Raw genomic sequence first — 19,967 nt, forward strand, 5'->3', positions numbered from 1 at the left:
CTCCAGGAGAAAGTTCCAGCTCCTGGGACATCCTTCACAACTTAGTCTCAACCACGCAGCATCATCTTTCCATTTTTCACTCCAGCCACATAAAGATCTTGCGATTCTAGCTATTCCACACCACCATATTTTGGGCTAGCATTATGCTCCTCATGGAACTCAGTTACTTACTTCTACCATACACATACTTTGTCTTCAAGACTAACCTCAAAGGTCACAGTCTCTGTGATGTTTTTCCTCCACTCTCAGAACTGAGCCTCCACCCACATCATGCTTCTGCAACACTCCTTATATTACAGTAAAGAGCACCCTGCATTTTACCTTTTTGTGAAGAAATCTGTCTCCGTTGGAATGTGAATTCCTGAAAAGCAGAGAATGTGTCACACTCTCCTCGTCTCTATAGCCTCAACACTCAGCACAGTACCTGGCACATGGGAGTCTCAAAATGTTGGAGAGTTCCTTCTTCCCTTCCCCTCAGCAACTGTTCTAAATCTCTGCCACTCTCCTCAAATCCTTTCCCCAACTTCTCAGTTCAGTCTATCTGAACTGTCAGCAGATGATCTCACCAGAGAGGCCGTCACTTTGTTGCTCTTCAGTTGCTAGGTCGTGTCCGACTCTTTGTGACCCCATAGACTGCAGCATGCCATGCTTTCATGTCCTTCACTATCTCCTGGAGCTTGCTCAAACTAATATCCCTTGAGTCAGTGATGCCATCCAACCATCTCATCCTCTTTCATCCCCTTCTTCTCCTGCCTGCTATCTTTCCTAGCATCAGGGTCTTTTCTAATGAGTCAGCTCTTTGCATCAGGTGGCCAAAGTATTGGAGCTTCAGCTTCAGCATCAGTCCTTCCAATGAATATTCAGGACTGATTTCCTTTAGGATTGACTGGTTTGATCTCCTTGCAGTCCGAGGGACTCTCAAGAGTCTTCCCCATCATCACAGTTCAAAGACATCAATTCTTCAATGCTCAGCCTTCTTTATGGTCCAACTCTCACATCCATACATGACTACTGAAAAAACTATAGCTTTGACTATACAGACTTTTGTTGGGAAAGTTATGTGTCTGCTTTTTAATATGCTGTCTAGGGTTATGATAGTTTTTCTTCCAAGGAACAAGTGTCTTTTAATTTCATGGCTGCACTCACCATCTGCAGTGATTTTGGAGCCCAAGAAAATAAAGGCTGTCACTACTTCCATTGATTCCCCATCTATTTGCCATGAAGTGATGGGACTGGATGCTTTGATCTTCATTTTTTGAATGTTGAGTTTTAAGTCAGCTTTTTCACTCTCTTCTTTCACTTTCATCAAGAGGCTCTTTAGTTCCTCTTTGCTTTATGCCATAAGGGTGGTGTCATCTCCATATCCGAGGTTATTGATATTTCTCCTGGCAATTTTGATTCCAACTTGTGCTTCATCCAGCTCAGCATTTCACATGATATACTCTCCATATAAGTTAAATAAGCAAAGTGACAATATACAGCCTTGATGTACTCCTTCCCCAATTTTAAACCAGTTGGTTGTTCCATGTCTGGTTCTAACTGTTGTTTCTTGACCTGCATACAGGTTTCTCAGGAGGAAGGTAAGGTGGTCTGGTATTCCCATCTCTTTCAGAATTTTCCAGTTTGTTGTGATCCACACAGTCAAAGGCTTTAGCGTAGTCAATGAAGCAGTAGATGTTTTTCTTGAATAATCTTGCTTTTTCTATGATCCAACAGATGTTGGCAATTTGATTTCTGGTTCCTCTGCCTTTTCTAAAACCAGCTTGAACATCTGGAAGTTCTCAGCTCACATACTGTTGAAGCCTAGCTTGGAGAATTTTGAGCACCTTGCTAGCACGTGAGATGAGTGCAACTGTGCCATAGTTTGAACATTCTTTGGCATTGCCTTTCTTTGGGATTGGCGTGAAAACTGACATTTCCCAGTCCTGGGGCCACTGCTGAGTTTTCCAAATTTGCTGGCATATTGAGTTCAGCACTTTCACAGCATCGTCTTTTAGGATTTGAAATAGCTCAACCAGAATTCCATCACCTCCACTAGCTTTGTTCATAGTGATGCTTCCTAAGGCCCATTTGACTTCACACTCCAGGATATCTGGCTCTAGGTGAGTGATCATACCATCATGGTTATCTGGGTCATTACAATCTTTTTTTTTTTTTTTTTTTGTATAATTCTTGTGTATTCGTGCCACCTCTTCTTAATATCTTCTGCTTTTGTTAGGTCCATACTGTTTTTGTCCTTTATTGTGCCCATCTTTGCATGAAATATTCCCTTGGTATTCCTAATTTTCTTGAGGAGATCCATACATGACTACTGGAAAAACTATAGCTTTGACTATACGGACCTTTGTTGGCAAAGTGATGTCTCTGTTTTTTAAAACGCTGTCTAGGTTTGTCATAGCTTTTCTTCCAAGGAGCAAGTGTGTTTTAATTTCATGGCTGCAGTCACCGTCTGCAGTGATTTTGGAGCCCAAGAAAATGAAGTCTGTCACTGTTTCCACTTTTTCCCCATGTATGTGGCATGCAGTGTTGGGACTGGATGCCATGATCTTCATTTTTTGAATGTTGAGTTTTAAGCCAGTTTTTTGACTCTCCTCTTTCTTCATCAAGAGGCTCTTTAGTTGCTCTTCACTTTGCGCCACTAGAATGGCCATCACTTGTGAAATCTTTTATCACCTACCCTACAGACACTGCATACCAATCTATGCTTTCCTGCTTGCCTCAGCTCACAGAGGAAGATGTGTCCCTTGTCCACCCAAGACCAGTGCCGGCACTGTGCTCCAGATCTCCTCTCATCTCCTCAGGGTTTCCTCAATCATCCTTCCCTCCTTTTCCACCCATATTCATTCAGCAAATATTTACAGAGCAACACTGTATCTGGATGCTGGGGTTATAATGGCAAATGAGTTAGATATAGTTAGTTATGAGTTAGACCTCATAAAGCTTCCACTGTAGTGAGAACAACAGACCAAAAAAATTGAAATGGATGTAAAGGAAATGAATAGGAAGATAAGGGAATAAGAGACAGGTCACTTTATTTTTGTTTCGTTTTTTGGTATTTTTCCCAGGAAACATGATTTGTTGTTGTTGTTTAGTTGCTAAGTTGTGTCCATCTCTTTTGTGACCCCATGGACTGTAGCCCGCCAAGCTTCTCTGTCTATGGGATTTCACAGGCAAGAATACTGGAGCGGGTTGTCATTTCTTTCTCCAAGGGATCTTTCCGACCCAGGAATTGAACCCGTGTCTCCTGCTGGATTCTTTACCACTGAGTCACCAGGTCACTTTAAATAAGGAAGTCAAGGACTTCCCTGGTGGCCCAGTGGCTAAGACTGTGTGCTCCCAATGCAGGGGATTGGGGTTCAATCCCTGGTCAGGGAACTAAATCCCACATGCCCAATGAAGAGTCGGCATGCCGCAACAAAGATCAAAGATCGTGTGTACCACAACTAAGACCTTGTGTAGCCAAATAGATAAATATTAAATAAATATATAAAGCGGACAGAGGAAAAAAGACCTTTTTTTTCGTGGAGGTGACATTTGAGCTGATGCCTTAAGGATGTAGATGTGAATAAATTTTCTGTGTGAAGTTCTGGGGGATGAGGAGTCCAGGTAGAAGGAACAGTGGTATGAGGATCCTGAGAGAAAGAGAAAAGCCAAGGTTGTCTCGATGGCCTATAAGGCCCTCCAAGCTCCAGGCCCCCCATCATCTTTCTGACCTCATTTCCCACTGCCCTTCCCCTCCCTCAGTCCACCGACCTCCTTGCTACTTTTCAATTATGTCATGTGTATGCTCACCCTAGAGCCTTTGTTCTGGTTGTTCTCACTGCCTGCAAAGTTTTCCTTAGATATCTGCTTGGCTAACTTGTTCACTTCCTTCAAGTCTTTGCTTAAAAGTCACCTTCTCTACAAGGCCTACCCAACTACCCTACTTAAAATTAGTATTCACATCCCCTCTGCCATGAACACTCCTGATCCCCTTATTCTACTTTGCTTTTACTTTCTTCTTTTGGCTGCATGGGGTCTTCATCGCAGCACACAGACTCTGTAGTTGTGGCACACAGGCTTAGTTATTTCACGGCATGTGGGCTCTTAGTTCCCCGACCAGGGATCAAACACACATCCCCTACATTGGAAGGTGGATTCTTAACCTCTGGACCACCAGGAAAGTTCTGCTTTTTATTTTTCTATAGTGCCTTTCACCTTGTAACATACTACATAATTTACTTATTCATTAAGTCTACTGTTTATTGACTACCCCCTCACTAGAACATAAACTTCACGAGCGTAGGAATCTTTTGGTCACTAGTGTGTTCTAAGGACTCTGAAGAGTGCCTGGCACAACGTGGGTGGTTCACACAAATTTATTAATTAAATTAATTCTTCAGAACTCATCTCAGATATCAGGTTCTTCACAAAGTATTTCCCAGCTGTGAACAAGCCCCACTTTCCCCAAAATTAATTCCCCCTTCTTTGGGCTACCTTTGTATCTTGTACCATTGTTGGATTTTCCAGATAATATTGTCGTTTTTATGTCTAGATTATGAGGGCAAAGTTTGGGGCCCATCTGATATATTTCTACATTCTTGTAGAATTATTATTCTTGCCATCTCAGGGCCTGACAATAGTATACATGTATTATTTTGATAAATAAACTAGTAAAGCCACACCAAGATCAAAAGTCTGAAATATTCTGTTGGTGACCGTGTGGGAAACAGGCCTGCCCAGTGTTGACAGGAGTGTAAACTGACTGACTTACGCTCCCTGCAGGACAAAGTAAAAATATCTATCAAGTTAAACATTTACTTTCAGAAATTCTGCTTTTAAGAATGTATCTATCAGGGCTTCTCCTCTGGTGGTCTAGTGGTTAAGAATCCACCTGCCAATGCAGGGGACAGGGGTTCGATTCCTGGTCTGGAAAGATCTGCATGCCAAGGGGCGACTGAGCCCCTGTGCCACAACTACTGAAACATGCACAGTGAGAAGCCTGCGCTCCACGACGACGAGCAGCCTCTGCCCGACTGCAACCAGAGGAAGCTCGTGCACAGCAGCCAAGACCCAGTGCAGCCATAAAGAAAGAAGTAAAATTTTAAAAAAGAATGCATCTGTCATATTTACTCATTCAAGTATTCCAATATACAGAGATATTCACTGAGACATAGTTAATGATAAATACATACATATATATAAAACTTAACTGTCCCACCAGTAGGGCCTTATACAAATGATAGTATATCCATAATAGAATACTCTATGGCTGCTATTGTATGTACATATCTGTATGTACAAACACGGAACAAGCTCTGAGATGTATCAGATAGAAAGAACATAATGCAGGTAAACATGGAGTATGCCAATATGTGTATTTCACAAAAAGGAGAACACTAGATACACATGCTTATATGTTCACAGAGTATTTTGGAAAGATAAACAAACTCTGAACAGCGGCTGCCTCTAGAGAGGAGGACTGGAGTATCAGAAGTCAAGGTGAGGGGAACACTTATTTTACACTGTATACTCCATTAGTTTGAATTTTTTATCATGTATATTACATTTCTAATAATAATTTAAAAAATTTTAATGATAAAGACTCAAAATTGCATATTAGGAAAGGATGGAGAAGGATTCAACCCTCCACTGTGCCTTAGGTGACTGACAGAAAAGTGTCACATCTTTTTTAGGAGTCTTTGTCTTCAGTCTGTCTCTCAATGAGAAAGGGAAAAGGAGTGGAACTGGAGACTTGGATTAGGAACTTGATCTTGCCACTGAGCCACTCCTGGAAAGATAGTGGCCATCGCCCACTGCACAGTGTCCAGAGCATCTTGATTAGGGGTTAAGATCCATATATTTATTATGTGAGAGGCCGTGAGAGTTTCCCTGGGGTGGCTATATTCAGAATGGGGAAGTAGTCAGTTTCTTCTACAACAAGGCCCAGCCTGATATTCTGAGCACAGGAAGACTGTCTTGACTTCAAGAATCAGCATTGGCCAGGGAAGTATGGGCTGCCAAGGGGTTGGGGCTGGCTCCCTTCCTAGGGAAACTGTCCTGTCATGCAGGGAAACTGAGACAGAAAACTTGGCCCATGAAGCAGAGGAAATGGAAGAGGCAGGGGTTTGGTGGGCTTAGGGTTCCCCAGAGTTCACCTCAGGCAGTGAAAGGTGGGAAAGGTCCCTGGGCTTTTGCAGAACAGAGTGAAGGACATATGATGTGGGAAATGGCAGGCATACAGAAAGGGAAGTGAGTTAGCCAGGTTAAAAAAAAATTACTCAGCTGTTCTGTTCCTTTCCATCTTCACAAGCCAAAGCAGATATCATAGAATTGAATCCCTTGTTCCTATGATTCCAGGGCTGGAAGAGTCCTTAAAGATATTTTAGCCAACGTCCTCAGTGATGCTAGAATCCTTCTATGCTCTAGGCTCCATTCATACACTCACAGAACTAGCAATGCCTCAGACACCACAGGACCTGGTATACAAGGCTCTTCTGCTTTCTCCTCAGGAGAAGCAGGCCTGGAAGGATCTTTCCCCACAGGCTTTCTCTGCCTGGCCCAAGTTCTAGCTCCTAGGAAGAAGCCCATACCTGACATAGCTCCACTTTCTTCCTCTCCAGGGCCAGCTTAAAGTCAGGAGGAGGCACAATGCTGAGAAGCCCAGAAAGTTCACCAGATTCCTCTGTGATCAGGTCAACTTCATTAAAATGAACTATGTTCCCCGAGGATTTGATCGTGGAGGTGGTGTTGATTGCTGTATCACAGTTCCTATGGCTACAGGCTCACAGTGAAAAGGGAACAGGTATACATCAGCATCTTCCTGTAAAACTGGGATCTGACCTCCTTTATAGTCAAACATGCAGCAGGCCACCGTGCAAATGGCACAGCATGAATAGAACCAAGATAGTCCTGAATGACTTAAGTGGAAAAGAACACTAAATGAAGTGATGCATGTGAAAGGATGTGTTCTATCCTTGGTTCAGCTTGCATCCGGCATAACTGTTCACCATTCATCTTTTATACCCAGAAGGGAGATCATCCAACTGCAAGGGTTGCAAACTGGCAGCCCCCAGGCCAAATAAAACCCACAAACCTATCTGGTATGAGTTCAGAATGTTTAAAACATGTTTTGAGTCAACTTTTAAAAAATCCGTTATCTTTTCAGTGAAAAAAAAAAAAAAATCCAGTTTCCAGTGTCAATGCCCTCCTGTCAAAGGCTCTCAAGAACAAACCTATAATTGAACAAACTTGGGTTTATTGACTCATTGCAGAAGGAGACCACACAATATGTGAAACCGTGAGACATCTCAGTAAGAGATGCTGTAACCGACTTATTGTAGGACTTGAACTTGTATTAGGTTTCTGGGGAGGATTCAAGGAAATGGGCTGACTCTGATTTAGATGCTATGAAGAAGTGAGGAATAATTCTATGATTGGTATCTTAACACTTTTAATCTAACTGATAGGAAGACTAAAGCTATCACTGATTAAAGAAGGAAAAGTAATTTATATTAGGCAGGATTGGGTATTGGGTCATTTCTGTTGTTTGGATAATGTTCTTGCTTTTTGTTCGTTTACTATTTATTTATTTGGCTGTGCTGTGTCTTAGTTGCAGCATGCAGGATCTTTTAAGTTGCAGCATGTGAACTCTTAGTTGTGGCATGTGGGATCTAGGTCTCTGACCAGGGATTGAACCCAGGCCCCCTGCATTGGAATCTCAGAGTCTTAGTGACTAGACCACCAGTGAAGTCCCTATTCTTATTTTGACTGTGTTCAGATATAATGACATGGTGGTCTTGTTTTTGTTTTGATCCATCACAGTTGACAGAGTGGCCCTGAATCTATGATACTGGTGTTCTGTAAAATCATTTACACTTTATCAAGAGAAAACAACATCTAGCTGTGAGTTCATACTGGCTCCTATCAACACCAAGGCTGAGATGATAGTGCCAGCCAGCTCCAGGCTGTCAGAGGATGCTTTCTCTTTCTGTCTCCCTCTTGGCCAAAGGCAGATGGAGTCATGCTTCAGGATGTTAGCTTACCATCCAGCTTTTCACCATTGCAAAGATTTTGTTCATCAGGAAACTGTCAAGAGAATATCTATAGTTAGACTAAGGTTAGTCTTTCCTTCTCCTTTTGTTGCCGAATGAATTCTCAAAACCTCTGATACAACGATGGTTACACAACAGCATTTAAAACCGTGACCAGGACTTCCCATGTGGTACAGCGGATAAGAATCGGCCTGCCAATGCAGGAGACATGGGTTCGATCCCTAGTCCGGGAAGATTCCACATGTTGAGTAACTAAGCCTGTGCACCACAACTACTGAGCCGAAGTTCCAGGGCCCATGAGCTGCAAATACTGAGCCAGTGTGCTGCGATAACTAAAGTCCACATGCCTAGAGCTTGTGCCCTGCAACGAGAAGCCACTGCAATGAGAAGCCTGCACACCACAACGAAGAACAGCCCCCGCTATTAGTAGTTCCAAAGTCAAGCTTGTCTTTTTTAGTAATTTATTTTTTTTAGCATAGTCACAGGCTGCTCAAATTGACCTGTATTTATATAGGTGCTGCAAGCCGTGTTTGCCAAAACATGATTTTCCCTTTAGTTAATGAATTTAAATGTAAATTGGTTGTTGGGCTTCTAAGTAGCCGTTGTCATTTACAATGTCTGCTGAGGTTACAGACAAGATCTGGATCACCTTTTCCAGTAGTATGACCCCTCTCTGGCAAGTATAGCTCATACAGCATGCATGATAATGGAGTAGGTTATCCCTCCTGGGAGTTTTCTTGAATAGCCTATTCTTAAACAGTCTGCCTCATTTTGGAGATTTCTGGAGAAGTGATAGTTTAAAATACTTTAAAGGCCCTTAACAATTACCCTGAATACACAGGATAAGTTAGTGTGCAGCAGGCAAGTAAAAGCCTGTTGTCTGCATGAGAAGTTAAACCCAGGACTTCCCTGGTGGTCCAGTGGCTAAGACTCCGCCCTCCCAATGCAGGGGTCCCAGGCTCAATCCCTGGTCAGGGAACTAGATCCTACATGCTGCAACTAAGAGTTTGCACGCTGCAACTAAGACCTGATACATCAAAAAAGAAAAAACGCTGGACCCTACTGAGGCATCGATTGTGGCTGCTGCTGCTGTTGCTGCTAAGTCACTTCAGTCGTGTCCAACTCTGTGTGACCCCATAGACGGCAGCCCACCAGGCTCCCCCGTCCCTGAGATTCTCCAGGCAAGAACACTGGAGTGGGTTGCCATTTCCTTCTCCAATGCAGGAAAGTGAAAGTGAAGTCGCTCAAGTCGTGTCCGACCCTCAGCAACCCCATGGACTGCAGCCTACCAGGCTCCTCCATCCATGGGATTTTCCAGGCAGGAGTACTGGAGTGGGGTGCCATTGCCTTCTCCATCGATTGTGGTTAGGAGTACCCAATTTTGGGGACCCTTGAGGTAGACAGACTCCTTGAGTGGATTACATGGTGCTTTCAAGTTAAGTTGGAGTGTCTTAGAAGAGAATAGCAAGGAGAGCCCCAATCTTAGTTCCTATTCCTGATGACCTAGATTTTATAAGGGAGAATCCCTTGGACAGAGAAGCCTGGTGGGCTACAGTCCATAGGTTCGAAGAGAGTCAGACACGACTGAAGTGACTGAGCACCAGCATGAGAATAATGACCTTAGCAAAAGCATTTCATTCAAGTCCAAGTTTTGTTAAGACCGAACTTTGGAATTAATTATGTGAGAAAAACTTAAGACCAGAGGGACTTGTTTTGAGTATCTACATTGTGTGTTAGAAGTTACTACATTTTTGGTCAACAGGATTAGATGGGGAGGCAATAGTTCCAGGAATAAGGTCAATTCAGAGCAATACCTACGGTCTGAAAAATATGCACCATACTATTTTTTCTCCTTAAGCAGCAGAAGGAGACCATAAGAGTCAAAAGTAACAAGATGAAAATAGGTAAGACATATTAAGAAAACTTTAAGGGGCCCTCCCGAGCGATCCAGTGGTTAAGAATCTGCCTTGCAAAGCAGGGGACATGGGTTTGATCCCTGCTTGAGGAGCTAAGATCCCACATGCCAAGTAACAACTAAGCCCTTGTGCCACAACTAGAGAGTCCATGTGCCAAAATGAAAGATCTTGCTTGATGAAACTAAGACCTGATGCAGCAAATAAATTAAAATGTTTAAATTAAAAAAGAAAACAATTAGTCAAAGAGGATGTTAAAGACAATAGGCAAGATTACTAGGAGAACAAAAGGGAAGCGAAAGGGTACTGAAGAATCAAAAAATTAGTCTTTTTCTGCAGAATCTGTTCATATGTGCAGTTATCATCTTGACCTTTCATCTTGGACAGAAGCTGCCCATAGTGTTCCGTAAAAGACATAAAAGTAGCTTCTAGAAATTCTAAGAATGCTCAGTTTGAGGTCTCCCAGTGGCCTAGAGGCTTGGTACCCTGGAGAAAGCAATGTATGTCATTTTACTTAGGAAATATGAGCCGAAAGATCAACAACATGGGGTTTTACTGTTGTGTCAGTTATCTGTTAAAAGTCCTTTGTGTAGAGACTCAAGGGCAGTTTTTTCCTGATTCTTTTCCAGAAGACCAAATCTCCAGTTTTCAGATCATGCAGAGCTACTTAGGTGGGTGTTTTGGAGATGCTGTTTATATCTGTTGGTGATAAATCTGGAAGTAATATATGAAACATATAAATTTATAATGGGGTCAAAGATTGGAAGTGATTCTCAAATGCATGAGGCAGTTAACTCAGAAAGAGATAACCTGTGGGTCCTGAGGAGAGAGAATTGTTCTTATTGTCAAGGGCAATGGCAAAATTTTTGGTTTCTGCAAGTTTTTTTAAGACCTATTTTTCATTTATTTTATATTTTTTGGGCTGCACTGGGTCTTCATTGGGGCGTGTGGTGGCATATGGGCTTTCTATAGTTGTGACATGCAGGCTTCTCTTGTTATGACACACTGGTTTGGTTGCCCCCATGGCATGTGGGATCTTAGTTCCCTGATTAGGGATCAGACCCACATTCCCTGCACTGGAAGGTGGATTCTTAACCACTGGACCAGCAGGGAAGTCTTTTTCTGCAAGTTTTAAAATTTTTTACTTATTTGTTTTTGACTGCCCTGGCTCTTCGTTGTTGCGTGCCAGCTTTCTCTAGTTGCAGAGAATAGCGGGTACTGTCTAGTTTCAGTGCACAGGCTTCTCACTGCAGTGGCTTCTCTTGTGGCAGAGCCAGGCTCGAGAGCATGCGGGCTCAGTAGTTGTGGTGCACAGGCTTAGTTGCTCCACAACATGTGGAATCTTCCTGGACCAGGGATCAAACCTGTGTCCCCAGCATTAACAGGTGGATTCTTAACCACTGGACAACCAGGGAAGTCCCTGTCTATGAGTTTTTTTCATTCTTTTAGTTCTATTTTTGCTGAAGATAGTGGATGATATGAACAGTGTGCTTTCCAAGTAAAGGTAAAGCTATACAGAATTTTTTTTAATGAAGGTATGGAAAAAATAAATTGCAATGTCTTTGTTACTGCAGAGATAAATTGAGACTTCTTTCCTCAATGCTGGGAATTTAAAAATCAAGCGATTTTCCCCCCACCAATATATCCGTAACTCTCCAGTAGGATAAAGTCTCAATCTACCCTAAGAATAAAGAAGAATATCTAAAATGTACTTATTGTTCATATGGAGGTATTCAAAAGGCCTCAAGGCCTTGGTTCTTGTCCATGTTCCACCTTTGTAGACTTGCCAGGAATATGTCATTGGTTGGTAAAACATGCATTGAGAAACCCTCAGCAATACCCTTAAAATTACATCCACCTATATTGGTTCAATGTTGTGAACTTGTCTCTGCTATTTGGGCAATATCAAGATGCATTCTTGGGACTTTCCTGATAGTCCAGTGGTTAAGAATCTGCCTTACAATGCAGGAGATGTAGATTTGATCCCTGGTTGGGAAACTAAGATCCCACAGCCATCAAACAACTATGCCTGTGTGCAGCAACTAAAGATCCCACATGCCACAACTAAGACTCAACACAGCCAAACAAATTTTAAAAAATTTTAAAAAGAGAGAAAAAAAGGAGCATTCTTGCTATACTCCATTTTTACTATGTCTTGTTGTTCAGTCTCTAAGTCATATTGACTCTGAGACCCCACCGACTGCAGCACACCAGGCTTCCCTGTCCTTCACTGTCTCCCAGAGTTTGGTCAAATTCAGGTCCATTGAGTCAGTGATGGCATCGAACCATCTCACTCCCAGTGCAAATTAAAGTCACAAATAAATGGAAAGATATTTGTGCTCCTGGATTGGAAGAATTAATATTGTTAAAATGTCCATGCTATCCAAAGCAATCTAGAGATTCAATGAACCCTAATCAAAAATTCCACTGTCATTATTCACAACGACAGAACAAACAATCCTAAAATTTGTATTGGGGAGTTCTCTGGTGGTCCAGTGATTAGGACTCCATGCTTCCAATGCAGGGGACATGGGTTCAACCCCTGGTTGGGGAACTAAGATCACACATGCCAAGACAGAGCCAAAAATAAATAAATAAATTTTGTATGATACCACAAAAGATCCCAAATAGCCAAAGCAATCTTGGGAGAGAAGAACAAAGCTTGAGGCATCACACTTCCTGATTCCAAACTATATTGCAAAGCTATAGTAATCCAAACAGTATGGTACTAAGGAGAAAAAGAAAGTGTATATTTTTTTAAAAAAGTGTATCTTAAAAGTCTTATCAAAAAAATGTTTTGTAATTATGTGTGTAACAGATGTTAACTAGACTTATTATGATGATCATTTCACAATATATACAATATTGAATCACATTTTACAACATAATGAAACTAATATAATGTTATATGTTAGTTAAACTTCAATTTAAAAATTAGGGGCAGACTTCTTTAGTGGTACAGTGGATAGGAATCCACCTGCCAATGCAGGGGGCATGGGTTCAATCCCTGGTCTGAGAGGATTCTACATGTCACAGAGCAACTAAGTCCTGTGTGCCACAACTACTGAGCCTGCACTCTAGACCCCGAAAGTAGCAACTACCAAGCCCGTGTGCCACAGCTGCTGAAGCCTGCACGTCTAAAGCCTGTGTTCCACAACAAGAGAAGCCACCGCAATGAGAAGACCACACACCACAAAGAAGAGTAGCCCCTATTTGCCACAACTAGAGAAAGCCTGAACACAGCAACAAAGACCCAGTGCAGCCAAAAATAAATTTCTAAATATTAATAAAATAAAAATAAAGAGTAAAACTTCCATTTGCTTTTAAAAAAAATTAGGGACAAAGAAAAAACAGACACACAGATCAACGAAACAAAAAAGAGAGCTCAGAAATAACCCCATGCATATATGGCCAATTAATTTACAACAAAGGAGCCAAGAATATACAGCGGGAATAGGATAGTCTCTTCAATAAATGGTGCTGGAAAAATTAGAGACCCACATGCAAAAGAATGAAACTGAAGTGCTGTCTTACACCACAACAAAAATGAACTCAAAATGAATTAAAGTCTTGAATGTAAGCCCTAAAACAATTAAAGTTCCAGAAGAAAACATAGAGGCAAGGTGAGTTCTTTGATATTAGTCTTCACAATGATATTTTGGGTTTGATACCAAAAACAAAGGCAACAAAAGCAAAAATTAACAAGTAGAACTACATCAAACTAAGAAACTTCTGCACAGCAAAGGAAACCAACAAAATGAAAAGGCAACCTATGAAGTAGGAGAAAATATTTGAAAATCATACATTTGATAAGGGATTAATATCCAAAATATATAAAGAACTCATACAACCCAATAGCAAAAAAAAAAAAAAAATCCAATTTAAAAATGGACTGAGAATCTGACTAGGTAACTTTCCAGAGAAGACATACAAATGGCCAACAGGTGCATAAAAAGGCATGCAACATCACTAATCATCAGGGAAATACAAATCAACACCACAATGAAATATCACCTTACACCTGTTAGAATGGCTGTCATCAAAAAGACAAGAGATAAGTGTTGGAGAGGATGTGGAGAAAAGGGAAGCCTGTGCACTACTGGTGGGAACGTAACCGGATATAGCCACTTTGGAAAACAGTATGGAGGGTCTTAAAAAAATTAAAAATAGAACTATCCTATGATCCAATAATTCCACTTCTGGGTATACAGACAAAGGAAATGAAACCACAATGTCTAGAAGAGGTATTTGCACCCTTATGTTCATTGCAGCATTAGTTAAAATAGTCATGATATGGAAACATCCTAAGTGTCCACTGACAGATGAATGAATAAAGAAAATGTAATATTTATTTATTTAGTATTTGTTTATTTCAGCCATAAAGAAGAAAAAAATCCTGTCATTCGTGACAACTTGAATGGACCTTCAGACTATTATGCTAACAGACATAGAAGTGAAAGTCGCTTAGTTGTTGTCCTACTCTTTGCAACCCCATGGACTATACGTCCATGGAATTCTCCAGGCCAGAATACTGGAGTGGGTAGCCGTTCCATTCTCCAGAGGATCTTCCCAATCCAGGGATCAAACACAGGTCTCCCACATTGCAGGCAGTTTCTTTACCAGCTGAGCCACCAGGGTAGACAGAGAAAGACAAATATTTTATCACTTATAGGTGGAATCTAAAAATTCAAACAGAGAAACAGAGAACAGATTAGTGGCGCCAGAGGCTGGAGGTAGGAGTTAGGGAAGTGGATGAAGGTGGTCAAAGGGTACAACTTCCAATTATAAGTAAGTTCTGGCGATATAATGGACAGCATGGTGAGTATTTTTTAAAATTTCAAAAGAAATCATATATGAAAACTTAAGATAATTTACTTATAAAATACAAAAAATAAAAAGGTTTAAGTCGTGAGAAAACTAACCCTTGTATAAACCAAAATATTGTGCTGGCATTATTTTTACATAGCAAATTAAAACGCAAAAACACTGGATCATGCTAAAAGCTCCTTTTATCTTGGAATTCAGCCCATTTGTATCTTATCTGTAACTATACAAAACCTATTACATAAGTATTACTTTTCACTGCTCACAAAGGAAACATATATAGTTTAGCAATCCTTTCAGACATTTTTGATTATCGTTGACCCTTGAACAATGTGGGAGTTAGGGAACTTAAGGAAATAACACTCCTCAAAACCCCACTCTCTAGGGCACAACTGACTCCCTCCTCAAATTTAGCTACTAATAGCCTTACTGATAATATAAACAGTTGATTAAAACATACTTTTTATGTTATATGTATTATATACTTACAATAAAGTAAGCTAGAGCAAATGCTATTAAGAAAGAGAAAATACACTTAAGATACTGATTGTATTTGTCAATACTGATACCATATGTTAACATAATCATGTCAGTATCTACGTCAATACTGTCTTATATTACACAAAACATTGTAGTTAGTAAATGTCCTACTAATATAACATTGTATTAGTCACTCAGTCATGTCAGACTCTTTGGAACCCCACAGAGTGTAGCCCACCAGGCTCCTCTGGCCCTGGGATTTTCCATGCAAGAATACTGGAGTGGATAGCCATTTCCTTCTCCAGGGGATCTTCCTGACCCACCCAGGGATCAAACCTGGGTCTCATACATTGGCAGGCGAGTTCTTTACCACTAGCACCACCTGGGAAGCCTGAGTACTACTAACACTGAACATCAAGAATGAAAAAATAGGGAATTCTCTAGCCATCTAGAGGTTAGGGCTCCACGCTTCCACCACAGGGGGCATAGGTTCCATCCCTGGTCAGGAAACTTAAAATCCTGCATGCCGTGGTGCGCATGGAAAAAAAAAATAGTGTGAAAAAGAAATTCATGTTTATTTACAGATAAAGTGATTCATATACTGATAATGAAGCAGCAATATGATCACCTTCTGGTAACCTTGTGTAATCAGTAGTGTCATGAAGAGTCTGTAAATGTTTGTGTATACAAGTTTTGATAAATTTTCACTTTTTATAATAGATCTGTGTATATTTTATGGTTGAGTGAGAGTGAGTGAGTGAAGTTGCTCAGTCATGTCCGACTCTTTGCGACCCCATGGACTATAGCCTACAAGGCTCCTCTGTCCATGGAATTTTCCAGGCAAGAGTACCAGAGTGGGTTGCCATTTCCTTCTCTAGAGGATCTTCCCGACCCAGGGATCGAACCCGGGTCTCCCGCATTACAGGTAGACACTTTACCGTCTGAGTCACCTGGGGAAGTCTTTTATGGTTAACAAATGACAAAACACACTAGCATCTATTTATATTTTATGCATTCATAATATACCTAACTTTTTCTTAATTTTTTGATATTTTTAGGCTACATATTTTTTCAAATTATTACAAATTCCCCCTCCAATTTTTCCAATATATTCGGAGTTCAAACCCATATCGTTTGAAGGCCAACTGTACTTAACTGAATTGTGCACACTCAACAAAATGTTTTTTTGATTAAGCTTTAAACTTTTCCAAGAGAGAAAAATGGACAGGAAAAAATGAGAGAAAGCTACTTCAGACAAACATGAAACTATTACCAAAAAAAAAAAAGAAAAGCTAATCTGTATTACCCCTGCAGGAAAAGATAAAATGGTTTAAGTCCAAAAAAGAAACTGTTTAAATGCAAATTCCGCCCCCCCCAGATTTTGATATATATTAATACATACACACAAAAGGAGTCACGTTCCTCCTAATTTTAAAACATATCTTAAGCGCTTGACAATAGAGCTATATAATTTAAAAATCATTATTAAATTAAATATTTAATTTAATATTAATAAAATATTAAATATTAATAAAATAAAATATTAAAATTAATAAATTTAAAAATTTATTAATCTCCAAAGTACAGAAATGATATATCACCTATGTTAAACAAAACAATCTCTTTTTGACTAACATGACAATCCCCTCATGAGGGTCTCTTCTCTTTTTGTACCTTTCAAATAAAGAATCTTCTTCTTGTCCCAAGTTCCCCAAAATGGCCACTGCAATTCTAAATGGTCCCTAAGGAAATTATGTCAGAAAGATAAGGATACAAGCCAATGTGACTGTAAGAAAACATGAAGGAATCAGGAATTTGGCCCAGTTTTAGCTGAGACAAGAGTTCATAAAACAGTGCTGTGCAACTTGTATCTCCAGAACTTGGCCAAAGACCAATTGTCATTGATCAGAAGCCAGAGCAAATGACCTGATTCTGGGCAGAAGTGAAACAAAGCAGTTCTCACGGACATACACACAGAACTGAGACAGAACTCCTTACAAAGGTTTGGAATGGCGACCTGAGGCAAAGTTTATTCAAAGCTCCCTGGTTTGAGGGTCTAAAAGCCACAGTCCCCTGGGCTGGCTTATTGGGCCTTGGTTGATGAAGTAATTTGTCTGGTTAACTTGGATAACAAATGACACTCCAGCATGCTAACTGACCCCCAAGTGGTTGGCATACCCAACTTCTTAGAGGGACAAATGATGTTCAGCCACCAGATACTGCAAGAAAGTCTTTGTAATGTTCTTAGACACCCAGGGCTGCATACCCATCTTGTTCCTATATACTTTTCCTCTGACAAACAATATCCAATGGAGGGTCCTTTGGAGCAGACAGATGTAGAAAGTCAGAAAATAAATTCCCCAAGGGAAAATAAAATCTGATTAGATAACCCAAAAACTGAAGAGGATCTCTTTTTTTGGCTACACCAGGTCTTAGTTGTGGCATGTGGAATCATAGTTCCCTGACCATGGATAGAACCTGTACCACCTGCATTGGCAGTGCAGAATCCTAACCACTTGGACCACCAGGGAAGTCCCTGAAGAGGATCTGATTCCAAGGAAAACAAACAAAATAATTCCCAAACTCAAGGGTTTCAACAAAACATCAGAGCTCAGTTCAGCAAGAACTTACCTCCCAGCCATGGGCAGGATGGCACCTCAAACAGTTAGAGACACAAGGGGTCTCAGATGTGCACATTATTACTAGAGTCAAGGATCCCAATCCAGGGTACTGAGGGCTTCAGTTGAATCGCCATGGAGCCTCCATTTCTGACAATGCCCTCCAGGCAAAGACCACCAGGAACACACCTGTAGTTGAACAAGGGAGCCTGCATATATCATGGGAACCCACGCTGGGCACCTCAGCAAGTGCATAATAAAGATGGTTTATTACAGGATTGGGCTTCCCTTGTAGCTCAGACCGTATAGAATCTGCCTGCAACATGGGAGACCTGGGTTCAATTCCTGGGTTGGGAAGATCCCTTGGAGAAGGGAATGGGTACCCACTCCAGTATTCTTGCCTGGAGAATTCCATGGACAGAGGAGCCTGGAAGGCTACAGTCCATGGGGGTCACAAAGAGTTGGATACTACTGAGCGACTTTCACTCACTTGGTATTTCAGGATTGGAACTTATGTTAGATGATTTTCTTGGAGGGCTTGAGAAAAGGGAAGGTTTACTCTAAGTTGGATGGTGTCAGAAAGTGGGGATAGTTCTTTTTGCTTGTCTTGTTTTTTTCATTTTTAAAAATATTTGGACGCACCAGGTCTTAGCTGCAGCATTCAGAATCTTTAGTTGCGGCATACAAACTCTTAGTTGTAGCATGTGGGATCTAGCTCCCTGATTAGAGATTGCACCCAGGCCTCCTGCATTTGGAGCATGGAGTCTTGGCCACTGGGAAGTCTCATCTTAGTAATTCGTATCTAGAAATTATGAGAAATGGATCAGGGCTAAAACTGTACTCAGTGAAGGAATAGCAGTCACTCAAGCTCTGGAGGAGAGGGTTGTTTGGTCATTTTTGTGGTCTGAGCAATGTTTGGGTTCAAATATGATCATGGAATGGTCTTTCAACTCCTAAGAGACTGGCTTTGTCTGATGTTGGTGTTCTGTAAAATTGTTTATGCTCAACAGGGCAACATCATAGCCTAGTTAATAGGGCCAGGCTCCTTCCTAGCAATACTGAGGTTTCTGAAGGAAGACTGTAAACTAGCTCCCAGCCACACCTTTTTTCTCTTTTTCATCAGCTACATTTGAAAAATGAGAATTGGCAGTCCTTTCATAAAGCATGGACTTTGCAGGTCACCACCAGCCCCAGGACTCCCTAGTACCTTGTAACTGGTCCACTCCACTGCTTTACATTCCTACCTGTTCCCTGGCAGTTAAATTTGCACCCCTCACTAAGCAGAAAAGGAACCAAATAAGCCCAGAGAAAAGTGACTTGCCTAGGCTCACTCAGTGAACTGGTGGCAGGGCGCAAACTATTCAACTTTCTCATTTTCCCTCCAGCGGGCCCCCCACTAGACATTCAGGTAGACTGCTAAATCTCTTGAGGTGTCAGCCCATCAAGTGAATACAGATGGGGTCCTATAAAAACACTTCTCACCGAGCTTTATCAACATGTTTCCAGCTTACTTTTTCCCTCAGGGGTTGGGAGTCTTAAGACATCGACTGGGATTCTAAGACCTTTGCTCCAGCCACCCCTGACCTTTTCTGCTTCTCAACTATGTCCACTGAGTTCACGCCTGAGGGTCTCTGCATTTGCCTGTGGCTCTTTTTGGAACCCTCTCCCTTCACACCTGCTCATGGCCGCTTCTTCTGAGCTGCAGCTCAGTATCACCTCCTCAGAGAAGCCCTCCATGACGACTTACCTCCTCACACCCTGCCTGCTCTAGAAGTACTGCCACCTCCTCTGTGAGGCCACCCCCTCTATCTCCTTTAAGAGCTTCTATAGCGCTTTGCTCGAAGCTCCTGTCAAATGCGCGGGGCTGGGAGGCGGCGAATTGTTTCCAGTCCCCTGCCTCTCTGGGCCAGTGTTCCCTTTGTGCTCACGAAACGCTCTGAGAGCAGAAACACGCGGCAGGGACGACGCTTTCAACAGGCAGGTGGCCAAGAGCCTCCTACTTCGGGACCCCAAAAGTAGCGACCAGAGGGCACATTGCTCGGCAACCGACTCAGCCACAGCCTAACCCAACGGCCCAAGCCTACTACGCATGCTCCGCA

General features: G+C 41.6%; 1 long non-coding RNA gene across 1 annotated transcript; it reads right to left on the reverse strand.

The window, feature by feature from the left end:
• Positions 1 to 14,273: 14,273 nt before the first annotated feature.
• LOC133238470 (uncharacterized) lies at positions 14,274 to 19,967 on the reverse strand. Its single transcript, XR_009733533.1, has 3 exons — positions 19,616 to 19,967; positions 17,882 to 18,057; positions 14,274 to 14,625 (listed from the first exon to the last, which is right to left on the reverse strand). It is a non-coding gene; the product is annotated as an uncharacterized LOC133238470 (long non-coding RNA).

This window comes from Bos javanicus, chromosome 25, assembly GCF_032452875.1.
Source record: "Bos javanicus breed banteng chromosome 25, ARS-OSU_banteng_1.0, whole genome shotgun sequence".
Classification (NCBI taxonomy): Eukaryota; Metazoa; Chordata; class Mammalia; order Artiodactyla; family Bovidae; genus Bos; species Bos javanicus.